Below are 7,483 nucleotides of genomic sequence, written 5' to 3'. Positions count from 1 at the left end.
ACTGTTCAAAAATCAATCTGATGAAGTATTTGCTCGATATGTTGGAACTAATTGCAGGAATGGCCCTCCCTTGAGGAAAATCTGGGTTCCCAAAAGCTGTCTCGAAAATCTTCAGGTGAATGTCCTTATGACACCACCACTGAAGAATCAGAACCCCAGATCAAATTCCTCAGGAGGACCAAAGTCTTCAAGAGGATCAAAATCCTCAACTGGCCAAAAATATGCTCGTACCCGTGCTAATGCGTCTAACATGCAGGGAAACTACAAGGAATATGAATATGAGCGTTACTCCTCAAATCATTATGTTCATAAATCCTCGAACCAGTTCTCTGCATATTCATATGAGTACTTTAATCCCCCTATTGTTAAGAGAAGTGCATTGGCTTCAATGCCACCTTTCTCATATGGTGCTCGCAGGATGATGAATGCTTTGCCACCCCTTCAGATGTGGGTGGTGAGGAAATCGAACTAATAACTTCTGCAGGTCAGGTCTCCAGATGAAAATAATCATCTAAAGAATTTGTTGGAGACCTGAGGAAATGCTTGATAGGATGCAAGCTAATGATTGATGAAATAGAAATATTTCACACGTCCGTACATTTCTGTTATGATGAAATTACTGATCTGATGACATTAGTATCATATTATTCAAATCTGAAGCATATGAGATGGTAAGCTGTACTAATTCATCTGCAGGATGACAAACCCAAGAATACCGAGTGGGTTCTTGATAGTGGCAGCACACATCACATGACTGGTGATAAAAGCTTACTGATGAATATGCCACTAACTCCATCACCTCTGAAGCAAATAACATATGCTGACAAAGGTAAAAGCAAGGTATTGGGACTTGGCAAAGTGGCTATTTCCAAGGATAGGCATATGGACAAAGTGATGCTTGTTGAATACCTTGGTTTTAACCTCATGTCAGTCTCGATGCTTTGTGATCTTGATATGATTGTTATCTTTGGTAGATATAGATGTGTAGTCATTATGGAATCTGACAGATCCAAAGTCTTCGAAGGTGTAAGAAGAGGGGATTTGTACATTGTTGATTTCTCTACAGGTCCTCAACCAGCCACTTGCTTACTAGAAAAAACCTCAGAAGGATGGTTGTGGCACCGAAGACTAGGTCATGCAGGCATGAGGAATTTGCAGACGCTCGCGAAGAAGAAGCATGTCATCGGCATCGAATCAGTCAAATTCCTCAAGGATCATCTCTGCGGTGCTTGTGAATCTGGGAAAATGACCAGATCCAAGCATCCCTTGAAGACTATCTTGACCACTACACGTCCATTCGAATTGCTTCATATGGATCTATTTGGACCTACTCACTATGCCACACTAACCAATGCAGCATCTTTATATGGCTTCGTCATAGTTGATGATTATTCCAGATATACTTGGGTGCATATCATAGTGTATAAAACTGAAGTGCAGGAAATCTTTAAACGATTTTCTTCAAGGGCCTCGACGAACTTTGGCATCAAGATCAAACATATCAGGAGTGATAATGGAACCAAGTTCAAAAACACTGCTCTTGATGATTATCTTGATGAACTTGGTATTACTCACGAATTATCTGCTCCTTATACTCCTCAGCAGAATGGTGTCATCGAAAGGAAGAATATGACTCTGGTTGAAATGGCAAGAACTATGCTTGAAGAATATCAGACTCCTAGTCGCTTTTGGCCTGAAGCAATCAGCACTGCATGCCATATCATCAACAGGGTATATCTTTACAAATTCCTCAAGAAAACCTCATATGAACTCCTCACTGACAAGAAACCCAATGTAAGATATTTCAAAGTATTCGGTGAAAAATGCTAGATTAGGGATCCTCACCATAGCTCAAAATTTGCACCTAAGGCACATGAAGGTTTTATGCTCGGTTATGGAAAGGACTCGCACACTTAAAAAGTCTTCAACAACTATCACAACAAAGTTGTTGAGACTGTAGATGTGCGGTTCGATGAAACTAATGGCACGCAAAGAGAGCAATTGCCTTCTGATCCAGATAAGTTGTCTCCTGAGGAAGCAATAAAGCTCAAGCCTACTGAAGACATTGTCCCCACTGAGGAAATTGATGAAGAAACGATCCCCATCACTGATGAAAATCAAGAAGATGCTCCTGAGGAAATTGCACCAGCACCACTTCCTCAGCCCAGACAAAATCCTCAACCAGCTCATCCGAGGATTCCAAATGAAGTAGAACTTGACAAAATCCTCAACGACATCAACGCGCCAGGTCCTCTCACTAGCTCAAAAGCTTCACACTTAGTTAACTTTTGTGGGCACTTCTCCTTTGTATCCATCACAGAACCCTCGAAAGTTGCTGAGGCTTTTCTGGAACCGGAGTGGATCCAAGCTATGCAAGACGAACTTCTTCAATTCAAGCTGAATGACATATGGGAGCTCGTCAAACGACCAGATCCTCGCAAGCACAACATCATCGGCACCAAGTGGATTTTCCGAAACAAGCAAGATGAGGACGGTCAAGTGGTGAGGAACAAGGCACGACTTGTAGCCCAAGGCTACACCCAGGTTGAAGGGATAGATTTCGATGAAACTTTTGCACCTGTTGCTAGACTTGAAGCTATTCGAATACTACTTGCTTATGCTAATCATCATAACATCATCTTATATCAAATGGATGTGAAAAGTGCATTCCTTAATGGTAAGCTTGAGGAAGAAGTATATGTTGCTCAGCCCCCAGGTTTTGAGGATCCAAAGAATCCAGACAAAGTCTTCAGACTCAAAAAGGCTCTTTATGGTCTCAAGCAAGCGCCTCGGGCATGGTATGATACATTGAAGGAATTCCTCATGAAGAAAGGCTTCAAACCTGGTTCACTCGATCCAACTATTTTTAGTAAATCCTATGATAATGAGCTATTTGTGTGTCAAATATATGTTGATGATATCATATTTGGCTGTACTCACAAACGATACGGTGATGAATTTGCTTACATGATGAGTGAAGAATATCAGATGTCCATGATGGGGGAGCTGAAATTCTTCTTAGGTCTTCAAATTCGTCAACAAAGCAATGGAATCTCATATCACAGGAGAAATACCTCAAGGATGTTCTGAGGAAATTCGACATGCAAAGGTGCCAAGACTCCAATGCCTACCAACGGCCACCTCGGCACTGATGAAAATGGTAAAGATTTCGATCAGCAGGTATATCGTTCTATGATTGGCTCTTTATTGTATCTATGTGCATCTAGGCCAAATATAATGCTTAGTGTTTGCATGTGTGCATGTTTTCAAGCAAAACCGAAGGAATCACACCATAAGGCTGTGAAACATATTCTTCGACACTTAGCTCACACACCAACACTAGGATTATGGTATCCCAAGGGCTCAAATCTTCATCTGGTAGGGCATTCTGATTCCGACTATGCTGGTGACCGTGTGGATCGCAAGTCAACGTCTCGCACATGCCATTTCCTCGGAAGATCACTAGTTTGCTGGTCCTCAATGAAGCATAACTGCGTATCACTCTCCACTACGGAAGCTGACTACATGGCTGCTGGTTCTTGCTGTGCTCAATTACTATGGATGAAGCAAACCCTCAAGGACTACGGCATCAACATGAAGAATGTGCCTCTCTACTGTGACAATGAGAGTGCTATCAAGATTGCATACAACCCAGTACAACACTCGAAGACCAAGCACATTCAGATTCGTCATCATTTTCTTCGGGACCATGTCCTCAAGGGCAATATCCTCATAGACCATGTCAAGACTGATGATCAACTGGCACATATCTTCACTATGCCCTTGGATGAGAAAAGGTTTTGCAAGTTGCGGTGTGAACTAAATATCTTAGAATCTTCAAATGTTTTGTAAAAACATGCACACATCCTAACACTTATGCAAAATTGATGACTTACATGTGCAACACATGATGAATCGATTTTCTTCAACTAATGAAGAATGTCACTCTGAATGTGAAGAAATCAACGAAGAAATTGATTCTCACGGCCCTACGACAATTATACGCGGCGTCTGTAATCAACATTCTTATATGGTGGGTCACGCCACCGCCCAATGTGAAATTCCTCAAGTTGACTTTCTTCAAGTGTTCTATTTCCTCAAAATGTGTTTTTCTTCAAAACAGTTGTTCTTCAGTGTGATGATTTATCACAAAATCTTCAAAAAACACTTGATGACATTCATTTGACTAGATAGACTGTGATTTCAAGTCCTCAACAACATTCACTTATTGCTATTTCTTCAAGTTGATATTTCTGCTAAGTGAATGTGATCGGACCCTACATTCCCTCTATGCTATACTCATCCAGTCTATTCAATTCTTCATATGCATTCTACTTGAAACTTTGTTCAAAATCCTCACTGCGTCCTTGTCAGCTGATGATTTTGTAACGAAAATCCTCAAATCTTCAAAAATTGTTTCTTTAATACACAGTAACTGAACCCCACTTCCCACGATCGGATAACCACGATCTCCACTATCTCCACCGCACTGTTCGGGAGCTACACGTGTCCTGTGAAATTTTCGCGCCAACAGTAACTTTTGGCTATAAATATTTCCTTATCCCCCTCGGCATACTCTTCTTTGCTCCATCGCTCTCCTGCCGCAGCATACACCACCGAACCCTAGCGCCATCGCTGGTAGTCTTGTCGCCGGTGAGGAAGAGCTTCACTGCCTCGACTTCTTCGTTGCCGCAACCATGCCGGAGTCGGACCATCTTCGTCCGCCGCCGCCGTAGACGTCCTCTGTCGCCGGGTTAGGGTGCATTGGACACGCGACTGAAGAGCTTCTCCACACACACCCTTCTGTGTTCTTCGTGCGCACCTTCTAGGGTAAATAAATCCCATTTTTACCGCAAGATTAGATCTAAAATTTTACATCTTCTATGTGAAATCTGTTTTTCCTCAAGAAACGATAAGCACTTAATTCCTCAAACACTGCCTATCACCACATCATTGATGAACTATGCTAAGCATCTAAGATTTTCACGAGATTCCTCGATTGTGTGAATTTTCGGATCTGTACAACTCTGGAACCCAAGAACAGTATGCTTAGGCAAATTCCTCAACCACTGGTTATATTCCTCAAACTATCAAACTTTTTCATTTTCTTCAAATCTGAGAACGCATATGATCTCTCCAAATTCCTCGCAACTATACTCTGCTCACACGTACACGCATGTCAGCTGATGAATCTCTCGGTTCTCATCACATTAACTCATTTGCAACGTTTCTGGAAGAAAATCTTCAAGTCTCATCAGAATCCTCAAGAGTTCAATCTCATCAGCAAAATCCTCAGCTGAAGAAAATGGAGGATGACAGAAAATAGAAGGGAGGAAAGAAACTTGAGCAAAACACAGCTGTGGATATCCCTAAGGATATCTACTTGGACTATTGCACGCCTGATGAAAATGAGACAATGGCAAAGAGAAAGATACGGCTGCAGAAGATAGAACGCTGATGGGCGAAGGAGTGGAAGGAATACAGGTTTGTGACTCCCAAGTATGCGAAGAAATTCGCTCTGAAGCCCCCTGGCAGACGGGCCCCACTTGAGGATCATCAAGTAGCACATCCCTCAAGCCTCAAGACCATTGATGACTATCCAGATGAGAAGGAAAAGCATATGGCCAAGCTCAAGAAGCAGGTAGAAGCTGCAGTGAGGAAATTCAATGAATCCTTAGCTGCTGCTACTTCCTCTGCCGCTGAGACCTCTGGTTCAGAAATTCCTCAAATACAGTCTGTGCCGTCAAAGCCAACGGCTCCAAAGCCTCAAGAGAAGTCTGCTCAGGCATCAGTTACAAAACCCTCAGCATCAAAACCATCAGTGCCAAAACCCTCAGTGCCAATCTCCTCAGCTTCAAAATCCTCAGCACCACCACCAAAGCCTCAAGAGAAACCAGTACAGAAGCAAGTCATGAAGTCTATGACCGCCAGCTCCAGCTCCTCACTCCCAGCTGCAACCAGCTCAGAGACAAAGTCTTCACCATCTCCTGTGAAGACTCAGGTGTCTGTTGAACGTGCAACTCTGCCAAGCCCTAGCAAAATCATCACCGTCCCGTCTGCATCGGAGGGCAGTGATGAATATGATGATCAAACCCTGCAAGGCATCATCAGAAACAAGCAGGAAAGAGTAGCTCAAGCATCAGGCAGTGCCATTCCTCTGGCCATGGATCCCAAGGTCCTCCTTGCTATTGAAGAAATCATCATGGAAACTCCTGCTGATGAATTTGCTGCAGCTGATGAGACTGCCCCTGACCCAGTTGCTTCGCCAAAGCAAGCTGATGACTCTATTCCAGCTGGTTCCTCAATACCAGCTGAAGAATCTGTCAAGAAAACCCCTTCACCAAAAGCTTCAACGGTGAAGAAGATGACTCCGTCTGCATCAGACGTGAAGAAAACCAGGGCTGCTGAGAAGGAAGCCAAGAAGGGAAAGGCCTCCTCAGCAGAAGAAGAAACAGAGGCCAAGCGCCTCAAAGAACTTGAAGAAAGTGCTCCTCTGGACCCTGTGCCACTAAATGTCGCTCCTTCCTATGAAATGGTCATCATTGATGATCCAGCGAAAAAGGCAGATGAGGAAATGAAGGATGCCGCCTCTGAGGAACACACTGATGAGGAGATTCAGATAGACGAAAGTCCTCAGCCCTTCATTCCTCAGAAAGACACTGTTCAAGCATCAGCTGATGAAACTGCATCTGCCACCAAGCCAGCTGAGGAAGAACAAACTGAAAATTCTGAAGCTGATGAAATTCAACGCTCTGAGCAGAATCCTCAAGATGAGGAACATGCTGACCCAACTCTTCAAACTGAGCAAGAAGAAGCTATTCCTCAGCCTGATGCACAGCCAGAGCAAGCTCCTCAGCCTGAAGAACCAGCCGCTGAAATTCCTCACCCTGAGGAAAATGCTGAGCAGAATGCACCTGACCAAGACAATGCACTGTCATTGTTGTCTCCCCTCCAATTCCTCAGCAAAATCTTAAGCCAGTTCAGCGTCAGCCATTCTCCAAGCGTCCTCAGTTTCAAAAGGAAAACTTCTTTGAAGAACGCATGTACTTCATTGGAGAGAACCCATATGACAAGCCTCAAATGAGGCATCTGAAGTTTTGGACTTGGACTCAGATGAACTACTATGCCTCCGTGCTTTGTGGATGAAACAAGATCTTCCAGCACAGGCATATTCCTCATGTTGAACTTGAAGCAATACCTTGCCTGGAGCCAGTCCTCAGTGTACACCATGATGCTGGTTTACTCCCAATGTGCTCCGACATCTCTGACTGGAACAGCGAGCTAATTCTTCAGTTCTATGCCACTCTTCACATATCTGGCAACCCTGAAGACATTAACACTTGGGTGTTTGATTGGATGTCACAAAAGACTCACTACAAAGCTCCTGCTACTGAACTCCTCAGAGAACTACCTGTATCAATTCCCTCAGAAGAGGCTGTGAAGCTTTATGGTGAGCGTGAGCTGCCCATTGGGATGATGGAAG

This window comes from Hordeum vulgare, chromosome 5H (genome assembly GCF_904849725.1).
Source record: "Hordeum vulgare subsp. vulgare chromosome 5H, MorexV3_pseudomolecules_assembly, whole genome shotgun sequence".
Classification (NCBI taxonomy): Eukaryota; Viridiplantae; Streptophyta; class Magnoliopsida; order Poales; family Poaceae; genus Hordeum; species Hordeum vulgare.
This window is presented reverse-complemented; position numbering follows the sequence as displayed.